This window comes from Microcaecilia unicolor, chromosome 4, assembly GCF_901765095.1.
Source record: "Microcaecilia unicolor chromosome 4, aMicUni1.1, whole genome shotgun sequence".
NCBI classification, from domain to species: Eukaryota; Metazoa; Chordata; class Amphibia; order Gymnophiona; family Siphonopidae; genus Microcaecilia; species Microcaecilia unicolor.
This window is the reverse complement of record NC_044034.1, coordinates 101,377,383-101,395,474: the sequence shown is the minus strand read 5'-3', so window position 1 is coordinate 101,395,474 and position 18,092 is coordinate 101,377,383.

Genomic DNA, 18,092 nt, shown 5'->3' with positions numbered 1-18,092 from the left:
ATGAGAGATTGCCTGGCAAGGTGGCAGGAGTCTAATGGACACATTTTTACAGCGCTCAATGCCAGGGTCCATAGCCAAAGTCCAGAGATGCGACACAGTAAGGGGACGGGGAAGAGGCTCGGAAATGGCGGCCTCTCCAGAACCCCTTTCACAAGTCTGCACCCCAAATACGCTAGTCCCAGAAAAAAACAGCAGTGGTGGTAAAAGCACTAGACACCCGCTTTATACAACTTTCTGAACAGATAGCAGGGGTTTCACAACTTACCGCAGAGTTGTCTCAATGGTCTGGAGAACTGGAATGCAGAGTGTCTGAGATCTAGTAGAGCTATAGAAATGATAAGTAGTAGCAGTAGTAAGTAGTATGTCAGATCCCCAAAAGTCTATGGGAGTGCTTCTGAATCTGATCACTGAATATGGACAGTTCTTAGGCTTTAAACTCAACTTACATAAGCCTATGGCTCTACCAGTCACTAGAGGAGTACGAGAGGATTGGGTGGGGATGTTTCCAGTAACTTGGGCAGAGACGAAGATAAAATATTTGGGGATCCACCTCCCGTCAGACCTAACTACTTCATATGCCATCAACATATCTCCCCTACTGGCAGAGACTAGAACTAAATTGGGTCTTTGGGGCAGGTGTATCCACTATCTTTGTGGGGCAGAATCTGCTTGTATAACATGATCCTGGCCTCCAAGTGGCTATACGTTTTGGGGACACACTAACACCGCTTACGAGAAGTAATTTAATTAGCATGTAATAATGTGAGATTCTTCTCTCTTTTAATTATTCCCGGTGAGGAGATCACGTGATGTGTTGAGAGGAGCGGAAGCAGAGAAGCTCCTCTCTTAGGCCGAACCCTCCCCCACATCGCTTATAAGTGCCGGTTTGACCCCTAATACCGAACGAGTGCGATAAAAAGGATCCGCGAGTGCATGGACCAATTTGTTACAAGATTGGAGCCTAAAATGCCACCGAAAACAGGGAAGAAAGAGGCGGACAAGCCCCGCATTTCAGATCCCAAGATGGCGGCGGGCGCTTCGCCGGATGGGCAGGCGGTGATGTTTTCCCCTCCGCAATTACAACAGCTGGCGGAGGCTGTGAAGCTGGCCCTGCAACCAGATCTGCAGCGGCTTTCAGGTCAGCTAGCGGCAGTGGAGAGCCTTTTGGCGGATACAACGAGGCGCACAGGGGAATTAGAGCAGCGAGTGTCAGCCGCCGAAGACGAACAGACCGGAAGGGCAGCAGAACTCGAAGACTTGAAACGGACAGTGAGGAAGCAATCACAGATGCTGGATGACCTCGAGAATCGATCAAGAAGAGACAATCTCCGTATAATTGGCGTTCCAGAAACAGTACCGGATCGCTTATTATCCAGTAGACTAGAAAAATGGCTGCAGACGGAATTTGCGCTGACGGACAGTATTGGAGCAGTATGTCTGGAGAGAGCCCATAGAGTCGGTAGGAGGAACAACACTGACCTGCGGCCTAGAGTGGTCATGGTGAAAGTTCATAACTTTGTTCATAAAGTGGAAATCTTGAGAGGAGCGAGAATGAAACGAGACTCGCTGACTTTTGAAGGAACGCCCGTTAAGATTTTCCAGGACTACTCCTTGGCCTTACAAGAGAGACGACGGGCCTTTGGGAAAGTGTGCCAAAAACTAGCAGACTCCAGCCAAAAATTCATGCTAACATACCCGGCCACTCTGCGGATCAATCAACAGGGTAAATGGCATGCCTTTAATTCTCCAAAGGAAGCACAAGACTGGATGGCTGAGAACTTAAACCTTATTATGGATTCCAATAGCTATCAGAGCAAGCCCAAGTGAGGAGGAAAGAGGAAAAACAGAAAAGAAACTGGGGCCTGAGAGTTTGCCATTTTCCAATGAAGGTATGGGGGAATCAAAATATTGTAGAAGGGGGAGGGGGAGACCTCGCGTCATTGATCCCACTGTTCTCCTGATAGACATCTGAGGGGGATAGAATGGAGACTGGAGGGGAAATGAAGGGATTGGGAGGGGGGGAGAGGGATAGGGAAAGGGAAGGATTTGATAGTCAGAAGGGAAAGCAGATTAGAAGAATAAGGGAATCACTCCTGGTGTCCAGAGTAGGTCATGAAGATGAGAGGAGCCCTTTGTTGCACGGGGGGATCTGGGAAGGAATAGGCAATTATACACCCTTGGGCGAGGCTGGGCGCCCGAGGAGATCACAGATAAGAAGCGCTAGAGTGCACACAACAGCAGGAAAATCTTAATATTAGGTCTATAAGGTTCGCCTCCTGGAATGTAGGAGGTGTCTCCACCCCGATCAAGCGAACAAAAATTTTAGCAAGCCTTAGGCGACACAAGGTCGATATAGGTTGCATACAAGAGACCAGGCTCATGCCCGAGGAACACGATAAATTAAAGAGGCAGTGGGTAGGAGAGGTCCATGCTGTGTCGTCAGGGGATCGAAAAGCTGGAGTGGCAGTGTTGATTCGTAGGGGGCTAGCCACAAAGTCGGAGGTGGTAGAAGCGGATCCAAATGGGCGTTACATTTTGATAAGGCTATGGGTACATCAAAGAGAATTGCTAGTATTGGGGGTGTATGGACCTAACACATTTGATCCAAAGTTTTACCCAAATTTGGTGCGGGTGTGCCTCTTACACGGGTCAGCTCACCTTTTAGTGCTGGGAGATTTTAATTTGGTTATGGATCCTGGTGAGGATTGCTCAAACCCAGGGGCAACTTCGAGAAGGGGACCCAAAGCGCACGCCCTTTCTTACTTTCAAAGAGCCCTTAACCTCATAGACACATGGCGATGTTTGCACCCAGGGGAACGCGATTACACCCATTTGTCACGGGCCCACGGAACATATTCTAGACTAGATTATATCTTTATTACCCAACCGGCATTCCCCTGGGTCCTGGCTTCCACGATTGGACCAGAGGAGATCACAGACCATTCGCTAGTCTGGATTGACATGGAGATGCCAAATTTTTACCAACAGGCCCGTAATTGGCGGTTCCCAGGCTATCTTTCGCAAAATAAAGAATTCCGAGAATTTCTTAGACAAAAGTGGGAAGATTACCTTCAAAATAATAGAGAGCACATGGGACAACCTGAATTGTTATGGAGCGCTGCTAAGGCTGTTATAAGAGGTGAGATAATCGCTTATGTACACGCCAAAAATAAAAAACAGACAATCGCCATAGTAAGACTAGAACAAGATCTAAGAAAAGCAAAGGCCCAACATATTAGACAACCATCCGCAGAGACAAGAGAGCAGTTGAAAGCCATTCAAGTAACGCTTAACGCCTTAATACACGAGAGAGGGCAAAAATACCTAGCTTCCCAACAATATAAATTCCGTAGATATGGAAACAGATCAGGGAAAATGTTGGCACAATTATTTACGGCATGGGGCCCTCGCCGTCCAATATTGACACTTAAGGACGAGCGGGGACAAATCCAAAATAAGAGTGAAGAAATAGCCCAGATCCTCACCAGGTTCTTTGCTTCCTTATATACAGCAGGTAGAGATCCAGATGAAGAGCAGATTAAAAAATTCCTGGATGAGGTAGAGATGCCAAAATTGACTGAGGGGGAACAGGAGGAATTGGAAGCACCCTTAGAGGCCAAAGAAATACAGGAGGTAATAAAAACACTGCCCATGGGATCCGCACCTGGACCAGACGGGTTTCCTGCTGAATTTTATAGAGCACTACCCACCTCATTTATCCCGGTGATAAGTGCGTATTATGAACAGGTGATTGATAACGGCCGCCTACCAAAACATGAAAACACAGCATCCATTGCACTGATTCAAAAACCCGGGAAACCAGCTGATCAGGCAGATTCTTACAGACCCATTTCCCTGATCAACGTAGACCTAAAGATGTTAGCGAAGATCCTCTCCAACCGACTAGCCAAGATACTACCAAGGGTAATAGGAGAGGAGCAAGTGGGGTTTGTTAGGTCTAGGCAGGCAGCTAGGAATGTTCGCAGACTTCTATTGGCTATGTCCACAGCTCAAATATCGGAAACACCAGCCTCTTTATATGCCTTGGACGCCGAGAAGGCATTTGATCAGGTGGGGTGGAGATATCTGTTCGCAGTCCTGCGATATATGGGAGTCGGGGGTTGGTTTTATAACGCAATAGCCACACTGTATACGGAGCCGAAAGCTTTAGTGTTAGTGAATGGAGTGAGCGCACAGCTTTTTGAAATTGCCAGAGGCACTAGGCAGGGTTGCCCTATGTCCCCGGCCCTGTTCATATTATCCCTAGAACCCTTACTGAGGGCCTTAAAGAAAACAGACAGCATTCCTGGGGTTGGGGTGGGGAGCACAGTCATCAAGACGCTAGCATTTGCGGACGACTTGCTGATTGCAACCACACGTCCAATAGACTCTCAAAAACATATGTTGCAGCTCATACAGGAATTTGGCGAACTCTCGGGATTCACCCTAAACATTAAGAAGTCCCTGGTCATGGAGGTCTACCCTGATAGGGCGCAGCCGGGAGTGGACGGACCTCTAACAAGGGCAGATGACAAGATAAGATACCTGGGCACCATCATTCCGAAGAACTTAGTGCGACTGTATCAGGAAAATGTGGAACCATTGTTTGAGATAACCCGCACTAGATTGCGGCTCTGGGAGAACCTTCCATTATCTTTAATGGGCCGAATAGCAGCTTATAACATGTTGATTGCACCCAAATGGATGTACGCGTTTCAGACCCTACCACTTTTTCTCAAACAGTCAGATGAAAAACGTCTAAATAAACTTATACAAAGATTCCTGTGGAGAGGGCGCAAAGCCAGACTTTCAGTAGCAATATTGCAAATCCCACGAGAATTTGGTGGCCTGGGTCTACTAAGTATAAGATGCCTCACTGTGGCCAGTGGCATGCGCCATATCTCGGATTGGTATAGAGCAACCTCAGAATTTTCGGACACTCCGTTGGAGACGACCCTAACACAAGGAATACACTTCAGCTACCTGTTGCACGTGGGAGGAGGACCCGTTCCCCGGGTCTTGCAACAATCACATATATTACCAGTGGCGAGAGCAGTGTGGAGATGGGTGTGCAGATGTCACCACTTCAAAAGTAGGGTCAGCCCCTTTCTGGCTATTTGTGACAATCCGGCATTTCCGCCAGGCACTATTCATGGAGCCTTTCACAGGTGGAAGGATAAAGGCTTAGTGTACCTATATCAAGCTTTAACTGCAGACGGGCAACCGAGGTCATTTGAAGACTTGCAGGCACAATTTTCCATCCAATCGATGGATCGTTTCCACTACTGGCAACTGAGACATTACATCAAAAGTCTGCCATGGGAATGTCTTACGGAGGACGTGCAGGAGGAATTATCGTCAGCCTATTCCCTACAATCCCAGGAAAGAGTATCCCTGACAATGCACCATCGACACCTCAGAGATATGGTGGTGGAACCTGATTATGAGACTTTATCAAAAAAATGGAACAAAGAATTGGACACAAACCTGACATCAAGAGCCATACAGGAATTTATATATAAGATACATAATTCATCCAAGATGGTCACGTACAGTGAAATGGAATACAGAATAGTAATGAGAACACACATCCCCCCAAGACGGGCGTTCCATATGGGAATCTCCCCAGATGGCGCTTGCCCCAAATGTGGAGCAGAGGGAGCGACACTCGGACACATGTTTTGGGTATGCCCTGATGTCCAAAGATTCTGGAACTCCCTCATACAATCGACATCAAAGATGTGGGGGGCAACCTGGAAGAGTGGACCCCAGACTTTGTTTGGGCGGCAGAGATTGGTGTGTCCTGTCCCTAGGGGCTTCAAGAGTTTTACTCATAGGGCCACACTGGTAGGGAAAAAACTGATTCTCACTGAATGGATTACAAATAAAGAGCCAACATTACAGCAGTGGCGTTGCCTGATGATAGAATATATGAGATTTGAAAAGAAAATGGCAGACGGTGCAGGAGACCGGAAATTTACGGAGAAAGACTTCCATAGAATCTGGACACCATTCTGGCAGACTATTCCCTCAAAGGGCAGAGGACGCATCCTGAATATGTAAACCAGATGTTTGGACATGAGAGAAGAATTCCCTGAGAGTTTTCCCTGGGCGGGGGTGGGTAGGGAGGGAGATAGAAGAGGGAGGGGGGGAGGGATAGGGAGGGGGGATCTCTAGATTAGCAGAAAGGACAACAACCTGCCAAGATGCATGTAACTTATGGCAAGATAAGGAATGGACTATAGTATGTCAATAATGTTTTCATCTAGCTAATTTTCTCGTGTTCTAGGTAGTGGTAGGTGAGTTTCTCAACTAGATTAAGATGTTTAGGGGCAATGTATTTTTGTTCTGACTATTGAAACCTAATAAACAAATTGAAAAATAAATTAATTATTCCCGGTGCAGAATGGATGTGGGATGGGGAGAAGGCAAGGGATGGGCAGGAAATGGGGGGGGGGGGGAGTTAATGTAAGAGAACCGTTTGTTGATCTTCTGATCTAAGCTGATTACAATGCCGTACAGATAAACAGATTTTGAAATGGACAACCTCTTACTGATAATAATAAAGAGATTTAAACATAAAACCTTCAACATTTATATCACAAAACCTCTTCTCATTCACAGACTTGACCATGCTAGAGAGAGTTGAATAGATCTGAAGCTGCTCTCCTTAAAGTTCCAATTCAGCTTCTCATTCTCTCATTGCAGAGCCAGATTAACTATTTTGTAACTTCTGGTTTTGGATAAATCAGGTTAGAAACTCTAATTTAGTATGAAGAAGCTTCTGAACACCATTAATTTCCACAAGTCAGAATTCAGACTGAACCGTTGCCTGAGACAAAATGGATTTTTTTTCCTCTTAACTTCTCAGAATTAGTCTTCAAAGTCTGTAACCTGTTTTAGTTTTAGGCTAAATTAAAATAATTTTAACCAATCCAGAATAGTAAACTCTCAGAGGCAGTCACTCTTTCATACTTTTAAAATACAATCACCCCAAATAGCCTTCCTCCCATAGTTCTTAAGCACAATAACACTTTCACTCTGTCTAAACTCTTCCCAAAGATTATTTTCTAAGAACTCCACAAATCAAGCCTAAAACTGTTTCTCACACAGAGACAGCCTCTTCTGCTGCATTACTTCTAAAGCAGTTGCTCTAGCTGAACCTTTTTTTTTTAAACAGTAGTTTCTGATGACCTCAGAGCTGTGCTGCCCAAGATTCCACAGATGACATGTGCAGCGCAGAATTCCAAAAGCTACAGAGCCGGGCAAGGAGGTTTAATGACAGGAGATGGCATGAGCCATTGTGTGGGCTGAAGCCAGCAGGCGGAGATTGCTGTCATATTGAGGGACGCAAAACATTCACAGTCGCTATTGAAAAAAAATAGCAAACTTATGGGGTTTCTAATGTTTTATTAAACCTCCTTGGTCCTGCATTCTTTCTGTTAGGAGAGGATGCGGGGGTGAGGAGTGTAAGAGGGAGTAGAGAAGTTTTTGAGGGGGTCTGTGAAGGGGGAGGGTTATATTCAGTATCTTGTCAGTTCTCCAGAGCTTGCTTTGTTGTTTGCAATGCTGTTTTGTGGTTTTCAGTGCTTTATTTTTGCTTATGATGACAATAAAGATGTTTCTATATAAAAACAATAGCAAATGCTTATGACTGCCTATGTGTAGATATTATTTTTATTTGACAGCTTTTTTATTTATTTGAAAGCTTCCCATATATATCATATATATTTCACGAAATAAAATTGGAAATCACTAAAACAGCATAAAAATTATTGTAGCTGGTAGAAACAGCAGTAATAAACTCTGTATTTTGTGCTCATTTTTCTACACTGTTCTATTGAATACAGTAATGCATGGCCAAATCTCAGTGAGGATATCCTGTCTCCTGATGGGTTCATCTTAACTGATGTTGTAATCCACCCTGGGAAGCCTGGTGTTATAAAGATGAAATATATTTAAATTAAATGGAAGTAAAATAAAACTCTCCTTTCACTGGAGCATATGAAATCACAACCTTCAGTTCATCTCATTTGTAGATGTTTACATTTTAGATACACAAATGGATTTTTCTGTGTTGAGCATGTTTCAGGGACAAGTGGTTTTATAAGTCCAAATAATAAAAATAAATATTTTGTTTCATGCAGATCTCTTGTTTCTTTAAACATAACTAAATGGAACATTGTTTTTCTTATATTTTGTTTCTGTGATAACTCATACTGTGCCAAAACTGTAAAAACTCTTATCTCTGTGTTTTTGTTCCTAGTCATGCATCCAAAGGTTATATCCTTTCAAGAAAACCAGTTAATCGTTCAACTTATTAGTGGAATATAACCACAAAGGCATGGTATAATCACATTTTCAATATGGTAATACTAGATCCCAGCTAAGGAACAGGTTATTTTCAGATAGTCAAACTTGCTTTCCTTGTGCCATTACTATCCAGTTGAATAGACACTGCATTAAAAGGTGGAGGATAAAGGATTTTATTTTATTTATTTTACATATACATACATTATACCAAGCAAACTCTGGTTCAATGTGGCTTACATTTGAAAATACAGTGAGACAGAATAATAGATGTCAGAATTATTATCGGAGCAAGTAGATGGATATGTCTGAAACATTTAGCAAAGCTGAAATTATCATATATACTCAACCAGGCATTTAAAAGTGTTCTGTCCTCCGACAGCATCGCACTAGTTTATAACGTGATCCTAAAATGTGTGTAATGCCTTTACTGTTATTCTCAGTCCTAAGGACTATCATTGCTGCAGTTTCTCACTGCAAAGATACATGAGCAATGCACTGTGGGTAATGTAGTTCACAGGCAGTGCAACCACACTTGCTTGCCTATGTAAGAACTGTTCCACTGGTTGTGAGGCTGCCCAGACCCTCTCTCTCTCTGTCTGCCAAGCTTGGCTCTTTTGTCTTCCTGCTATCATTTCCTGGCCATTCTCACTATCTCTGTCCTGGGAGGTCATCCAGGTATGACCCTTCCCTCCAATCGAGAGCGTCCTCTAGGACCACCCCTTGCTACCCGATGGCAGGCTCTGTCCTCATTGGTCTCTATCTGCTCCTCCCTGAGCCTGTGTGAAGCCTCAACACCTCTTTGTCCTTGCTGCCACGAGGCTTTCCACCATCTAGCCAGGGACATGGAGCAAGCACCATCTCATCCCAGACAGCTCTGTCCTGCTGAAACTCCCTGTAACGAACCTGGTTTTTTACCTTGAAAATATCTCCTCCCAAATGAGATATTGTACATCTCAGTCACCCAGCTTTGGACTATTTCTACCTCTTCAACTATCTCCCCCCCCCCCCCCCCCCCCCCCTGCAATACAGCTACCTCTCCTCGGATCTCCACCTCCCACAGCCTTCAGATTAAGAAGTCTCTGTATCTTGGAGCAGCACCTTTGAACATCTGTCTGTGAGTAAATTATTTGTGATTTATTCAATAAAAGAGACTTCATAAAAATAATAGAGACTTCAGGTGATTGATGTGCCAAGGTTATACTACATGATATTGAGGTTTCAAGTTACCAAGCCTCAAGAGTCATGATAAAAAGTCTGTCCTTTAATGATGCTGCATGTGAGAAATCATAACCATAACTATAGACAGTTATTCAAACATTATCACATGCATACCCCAGAACAGGCATCCATTCACAAATAGCAAAAATAAACAACTTCTACAGAGTACATCCGAAACTTAATTTGTATTTCCTCATTTCCATCTTCCAAAATACTAGACAGCAGATGTACAGATCAGTGGGACCTACAACAGTCCAAAACAAGTAAAGACAGAAACAACACAGTTTATATCTAATTGTTCAACCACCCTTGGGTTTTGCCTTTGGGTTTAAAAAGCAACACCATGTGCATGTAAGGTCTGGATAAATAAATTAAAACCATGAAAGCTTTAAGCAAATGCCCCAAATATGTCATACTTGGTAGCAATAATGAAACAGTGTTGGCATATTCACATAGCAGGCAGTCAACAGATTTATTTTCCACTGAAAATAATTAACTTTGTATGAACTTGACTGCTAATAGTGTGCTGCTTGCATTTACACCCAAACAGACTTTAAGAAGAAATAAGTATGTACAACAGAACTGGCACATTTAGACTGATTCTGGACTTCTGCATGAAGGTAACTCTGCCCTCGTTATTGAATACCTAAATATCAAGTACATTTTTATAATATACCACTGCATTCCACAAAACAAAAGGAAAATTTTTTTTAAATGCTCCCAGGTTTCAACCTAATTAAGGTTTAAAAAAAACCCTTTGTAGTTAAAAGCTCTGAATGTTGAGCACCTGACACTCATAACATGATGTCTGTTTTTATGGCCCTTTACTAAATGAAAACAACTAAGCTTCAATACAACATGTGCTAGGGTGGCCCTATTAGCAACCTGTCAAAATGACAAACTGATTACGATTTACAAGTAATTACTACTCTAAACGATGTCAGGTTATTTTTTTCTGATGGTTCCTCTGTGTACATCTGTATGCTGCACTAGCTGGCATGCGTCTATAACTGAGATTTAATATAAATGCTGCCAACAAGAATGCAGCAGCGAATAGTTTGTTTTGTGTTCACCAGTACGGCAGTATTTTGACGTCATGCTGTCTCCTGTCATTAAGCCTCCTTGGAGCCAGACACAGAGCTTTTGCACATCAAAATATTAATTCTCGCTCAAAAAATATTCTTAATAAAATACACTTTTCAATCACTCCTGCAAACTGACATTACCACATATAACCAGCTCCCCAAAATAGCAGGCTGCCAGCCCAGGTAAGCAATCTTTTATTTAGTCTTTTTTTTTTTTAACCTTGGTTACATTTCTCCTGATGGACTAATATATCATCCCTGACATTTCCCTTACAAACTCCCCTTTATCTATACTTTATCATCATCTGACCACATTCACACCACCTCATAATATTGGACCCAATTCCATCCACATGTAAAATTCTTCCCATTTCTTATCACCAACTTTTACCTTAAATCTTTAGCTCAATTTCTATGATATCTTCCTTTTATATCAAGGCTATCTTAATTTATTTTTGAGGGAACATTAATATTTTGATGTGCAAAAGATAAGTGCCTGGCTCTGCAGCTTTTGCAATTTTGTGTTGTATGTGTCATCTATGGCAGTGTTTCCCAAGTCCAGTCCTGAAGTACCCCCCCCCCCCCCTGCCAGTCAGGTTTTCAGGATATCCACAATGAATATGCATGAACTTGATTTGCCTACACTGCTTCCATTATATGCAAATCTCTTTCATGGATATTCATTGTGGATATCCTGAAAACCTGACTGGCGAGAGGTACTTTAGGACTGGACATGGGAAACACTGATCTATGAAATCTTGGGCAGCAGGGCTCTGAGATAATCAGAAACTAATGTTTACAGAAAGTTCAGTTGCAGCGGCTTTAGAGGTAATGCAGCAGAAGATGCTGGCTGTGTGTGGGAGGCAGTTTTAAGCTGAATTGTGGAGTTCTTAGAAAATAATCTTTAGGAAGAGTTTAGACAGAGTAAAAGTGTTATTGTGCTTAAGAACTCTATGGGGAAAACGCTATTTAGGGCGATTGTATTTTAAAAGAATGAAAGAGTGACTTTAGTCTCTGAGAGTCTACAGTTCTGGGTTGGTTAAAATTATTTTAACTTAGCCTAAAACAAAAACAGGTTACAGACTTTGAAGACAAATTCAAAGAAAAACTGAGAGGAAAAAAAAATCTATTTTGTCTCAGGAAAAGGTTCAGTCTGATTTCTGACTTGTGGAAGTTCATGGTGTTCAGAAGCTTCTTAATACTAAATTTTATCCCAAATCAGAAATAATTTATAGAATAGTTAATCTGGTTCTGTTGGGTTTCCCTGCTCTGCAATGTGAGAGTGGGAAGCTGGAGTGGAACTTTAATGTTTAAGGAGAGCATGACGTCAGTGCTGGGCAAAATAATGGAAACTATTATAAAAATTAAAATCACTGAACACATAAACAAACATGATTTGGAGTCAACATGGATTCGGTCAAGGGAAGCCTTGTCTCACCAGTTTGCTTAATTTCTTTGAATGCATGAATAGACATGTGGATAAAGGTGAGCTGGTTGATGTAGTGTATCTAGATTTTCAGAAATCATTGGGCGAAGTCCATCATGAGACTCTTGAGAAAATTCAAGAACCCATGAGATAGGAGGCAATGTTCTGTTGTGGATTAGGAATCAGTTGATGAATAGAAAATAGAGGGTAAGGTTAAATGGCCAATTCTCTCAGTGGAAGAGGGTGAATAATGGAGTACCCCAAGGATCTGTACTAGGACCAGTGCTATTTAACATATTTATTAATGATCTAGAAATGGGAAAAATTAGTGAAGTGATTAAATTTGCAGACAACACAAAAGTATTCAAAGTTGTTAAAATGCATGCGGATTGTGAAAAACTGCAGAAAGATGTTAGGAAGTTGGAAGACTGGGCATCCAAATGGCAGATGAGATTTAATGTGGAAAAATGCAAAGTGATGCACATTGGAAAGAATAATCTAAATCATAGATATTTAATGCTAGGACCCACCCTGGGCGTCAGCACCCAAGAAAAAGATTTAGGTGTCATTGTGGACAATACATTGGAATCTTCTGCCCAATGTGTGGCGGCAGCCAAAATATCAAGCAGAATGCTAGGAGTTGTTAGGAAAGGGATAGAAAATAAGACAAAGAATTTTATAATACCTATGTATCGCTCCATGGTGTGACTACACCTCGTGTATTGTGTGCAATTCTGGTCACCATATCTTAAAAAAGATCTAGAAGAATTAGAAAAGGTTCAAAGAAGGGCGACCAAAGGGGAGGGATTAAGGGGATGGAATTCCTCTTATATGAGAAAAGGCTTGTTAGAATTCTTCAGCTTGCAAAAAAGATGGCTGAGAGGGGACATGATAGAGATCTACCAAATACTGAGTGGCGTAGAATGGGAAAATGTAAATTGATTTTTTACTCTTTCAAAAAGTACAAAGACTAGGGAACACTTAAAGAAGTTACATAAGGAAGGAGGAAATATGTTTTCACTCAACAAATTGTAAAGCTCTGGAACTAGTTGCCAGAGGATGTGGTATCAGTGGTTACTGTATCTGGGTTTAAAAAAAAAGTTTGGACAAGTTCCTGGAGGAAAAGTCCATAGTCTTCTATTGAGATAGATATGGGGAAAGCCACTGCTTTCCCTGGGACCAGTAGCATGAATCATGCTACCACTTGGGATTTTGTCAGGCACTTGTGACCTGGACTGGCCACTGTTGGAAGCAGGATACTGGGCTGAATGGGCCATTGGTCTGACCCAGTATTTCTGTTCTTATATTCTTATTCAGTTCTCTCTAGCATGGTCAAGCCTGTGAATGAGAGGAGGTTTTGTGATATACATCTTGAAGGTTTTATAGAATACTGAAATCTGGCAGAGAGAAACTGCACCTGAAATGTTGGGGAGCTAAGAAGTTATTTAACTTGAACTATATTTCTGAGCGGATACAAGAGAGAAAACCTTTTACAGCTTTAGGGGCCCTTTTTACTAAGCAGTGCTAAATGGGGCCATGCACTATGATTAAATGTTATTTAAATTAAATTAATCCACCAGCTTGGAACTTTGCAGAGTAAAATTAAGTGAACTCATTTGTAGGTGTGCACTATGTTAAAAGCCTAAGAATGTAGAGATGCAAGGATGAGGGGAGTAGTAGAAGGATGAGCACAGGTAAGTGAGCAATTGGAGGGGTAGATGAGGCGGAAGGGGGTGGGCAAGAGTGAAGGGAGTAGGAGAGGTGAGAGCAAGGGTAGGTGAGCATTAGGGGAGGGGTCGGTGAGGGGAAAGGGGATAGAGCAAGGGATAGGCAGGGGAGATGTGGCGGGAGATGTAGTCTAGGTCATTATCGTTGTCTCCTGGATATGTGATGGATAGATAGGTACATAGGAATTAATCTGGGTCATTTGGGTAGGCTTGCCTGAACAGATGGGTTTTTAGTGATTTCCGGAAGGGCAGATGGTCATTGAGTGATCGGACTGGTCTGGGGAGGGCATTCCAGAGTTGGCTGCCTAGGAAGGAGAAGTTGGATCCATAATAGGTTTTATACTTGAGTCCTTTGCAATTAATAAAACACAGCTGTAGATCTATATGTGCCACAAATCTCCCAAAATAAAATAACAGACTTTAAAAGGTATCTCACTCTAAGTGCTAATTATTTGAATGAATTGGCAGTCCTGGTCATTCTGTACATAGCAAGCTATTGTAGGGATGTAACACTGAATGTGCATACATCTGGAATCTGAAAGGCTTCTAGTGTTTTGTTTTGTTATGTTTTGCTCTCAGTTCCCATGAGGCTCATTTTTGAAAGAGAAAAACATCCAAAAAGTGTCATAAAGCAGTGTTTGGATGAATTTCTTCTCAAAACATCCAAATCAGTAGTTTCAAAATCTACTTTGCAGGCGTTTATGCAATTTGTTTGCAGTACGTCCAAATCACAAGGAGGTGTGTTGGGGGTAGGCTTAGAGCGTTCCTAACACTTTAACACTTGTATGTTTTACAGCCATAATGCAACAAAACAAAAACATCTAGGGCTACAATGTTTTGGTCTAGACCTGTTTTTAGAACGAATAAGGTACAAAAAGATGCCTGAAATGACCAGATGACTACTGGAGGGAATCAGGGATGACCTCCCCTTACTGCCCCAGTGGTCACTAACCCCCTCCCATCCCCCCAAAATGTGATTAAAAATATTACTTACCATCCTCTATGACAGCTTCAGATGTTACAGCCAGGTCTATTAGAGCAGCAAGCAGGTCCTTGGAGTAGTGCAGTAGTCAGTGGAGTGCACTATAGAGAGGAGGACCTAGGCCCATATCCCACTCTACCTGTTGCACGTGCGATGGAAAATATGAACCCTTCCACATTCCATCAAAACCTACTGTACCCACATATAGGTGACCTTTCACACATAAGGGCTATTGTAGTGGTGTACAGTTGGGTACAGTAGGTTTTTGTTGGGTTTTGGAGGGCTCAGCGTTCAGTATAAGGGGGGTAACGGTGAGATGTGTACCTGGGAGCTTTATATGAAGTCCACTGCAGTGAGAGTGCCCCATTGCTCTCCTGGGATGTCCCTGTGGCCAGTTTACAAAGAATGCTGGCTCCTCCTACATCCTAATGGCTTGATTTTCAATGTTTTTCACTTGGACTTTTTTTTTTTTTAAGATTGACCAAAAAGATAAATGCACAGAGCACAAAAACACGTTGCATATGTTTTTTTGTTTTGTTTTTTTAAAGATAGACATTTTGCTGTTTCAAAAATGGCTATATTTGCTATTCAGATTTGGGACATTTACCACAAAACATCCAAAGTCTGACTTAGACATCATATCAAAAATGCCCCTCCATGTGTGTCTGAGCTACAGCTTCCTATTCTTCTACAGCCCTAAAATATAGGTTTTATTTCCTATTAAGATTCAACAGAATAATTATAACCAGAATGATAATAAACAAAAAGAAAGCAAAACTTTCCAAAGCCCAGTATGAGAAACAGTCTCCAGGAACCAATTGGAGTAGCTGTTGAGCACAAGAATTGCTATTTTGTAAGCCCTTGAGTAAGCTACAAGGTGAAACGGTGCCCGCATTGGGCATGAAAGTGCTCAATCTGTCCATATTGATTCAGTTTAATTGTTTAATTGTAAAAATTGATGCTGGCAGTATTAAAGATCAAAAAATTAAAAGAAAAAAATTATTAAAAAGGAAAAATAATTAACATGGAAGTTTTTTTAGACCAACGAGAGAAAAGGAACAAAGCATTAAAGATCAAAAATATAAAAAGAAAAAATATATTTTAATAATTAAAGTGGAACAATAATTAGCATGGGAGCTTTTTTTAAACCAATGAGAGAAAAGGAGCAACACCATATATTTGACTGTCAGAGTTCTTTTCCCTCCATTTATATCAGTACATCTAAATCTTGACAATTTAGCCAGCAGACTCCCGTTTGTAGTTATCTATGGTTCACAATATTTAAAAAGCCTGGTAGATTATCTGTTTTGTTTAAATGTTTGTAGTGGAGAAATTTTTATTGCTGTTGCTCAGATGATAGAGAATCAGATTTTTTTTTTTTTTTTGTATGGTAACTTCCATGCAGAAATGGCCTAGTTTTTTGATCTGCAGCTGTTTGGGGAAGGTAGGGTTTTTGTGGTTACAGAGCATGTTTACATTTAATTCATGAAAACTGCTTTACTGGGTCAGATCAAAAGCCTGTGAGAATCATGCATGCAGTGTGCCACACAGGGGCATAGCTACGGGTGGGCCTGGGTGGGCCCAGGCCCACCCAATCTCGGTTCAGGCCCACCCACTTTGTCCTAATCCTCCAATCAGGAGGATCTTCTAGGTGCTAGGCTGCAGTCGCTTGTCAATTCTGCCGCTGTGCAGCTACTACAGCCTTAGTTTCGTCTGCCGTCATGGTAGCAGCCCGCTCATCCACCACCCACTCCCACCTGCTTTATTTTTGGCAGTCAGCACTTACCGGCAGCTCTTCTCGGTCCTCTTCTCGGCCAGCGCTCCCTGCATTACGCCGTGCCCAGCCAGCGACACCACACCGCTCATGTAATTTTGATATAAAGTCTCGCGGCCGCTAGTAAGGGGAACCTTAGCTGCAAGCGCCATGGTGCACTGCCTGCTCCCCCTTCCCGGACCCTGCCGGGGCCTGCAGTACGCATGGCATGCCGGACAAGATGGCGTCGCGCTGCACACAGTGCCGCATGGGAAGGCTGCTGGCCTGGCTGTGTCGCGGCGCATGGGGCTCCTTATTCCACACTGTGCCTGTCTGAGCCATGTGCCTGGTTCCCTGCCTACCGGCCGGGTCTATGATTTTCTTTTCAGTTGGTTCTCTTGGGGAGTCAATCGATCACAGTAGCAGCACTCCCCCGTGGCCCCACAATACTGCTACAGAAGCCAGGTAATAAATACATATATTTTAAAAGTTTTTTTTAAACATGTCATGTAGTAATTGTACTCAAATCAAAATGCTGGCTGGTGGTGGTGGGCTTCTGGGTGTGGTAAGCACTTCACTGCCTAGGACAAAAAAGATATATTTAATGATTAAAATATACCTTTTTTTGCCCTGGGTAGTGAAGAGCCCACCCCCACCCAGAAGCCCACCATCAGCTTGCATTTTGATTACTCTTGTAATTACTCTTGTAATCAAAATGATGGCCCTGATGGTGGGCTTCTGGGTGGGGGGGGGGGGGGTGGACTCTTCACTGCCTAGGGCAATAACAAAAAGTATATTCATTAAATATATCTCTTTTGCCCTAGGCAATGAGGAGCCCATCCCCACCCAGAAATTCACCAACATTAAATTTTAATAGTGCAGGTTAATTTTTTAAAAGTTGTCTATTTCTTTCATTTTGGTGTTTTTTTTGGGTGGGGACAGTCTCTGCAGTGCCTAGAGGTTAAAATTTTTTTTAAAAGTGTATGCGGTTTTCTCAGGGTGGACTGGTGCAGAGGTGGGCTCTGCATTGTCCAGGACATAAAAAAAGTCTTTTATATTTAATGCCATGGGGGGGGGGGGGGGGTAGGAAGTGGGACAGGATTACGCTAGGCTACAGGGAGGTGGTAGGATAGGGAAGGGAAGGATTGATACTGGGCTACAGGGATGGATGGGGGGGGGGGGGGTAAGGTAGAGCAGGGAAGGGCTGATGCTGAGCTATGGGGATGGATAGGGAGTAGGGAAGGGAAAAGCTGATGCCAGGCTGATGAGATGGATGGAGGGGGGGTAGGGAAAGGAATGTTTTTATGTTTTTGTAATATGTTTTAAAATGATGTGTGTTGAATTGTGATCTGTTTAAAATTGCAGATAGTGTGACATAGAAATTTAGAAAATCAATACATTTCTAATTTTTGGTCCTTTATTCTGTAATTGATGAGGGTTGGTCTGTGGTCTGCATGTGACCGAGCAGGTGAGAGTTTCTGCTGGCAAGTGGTTTGTATGGGGATCAATGAGTCTGACTTGTCAGGCTTTTCCAATGGGATGTGTATTGCTGTTGTGTATATTCACTGCTGCCTTTTTAAAGATACTG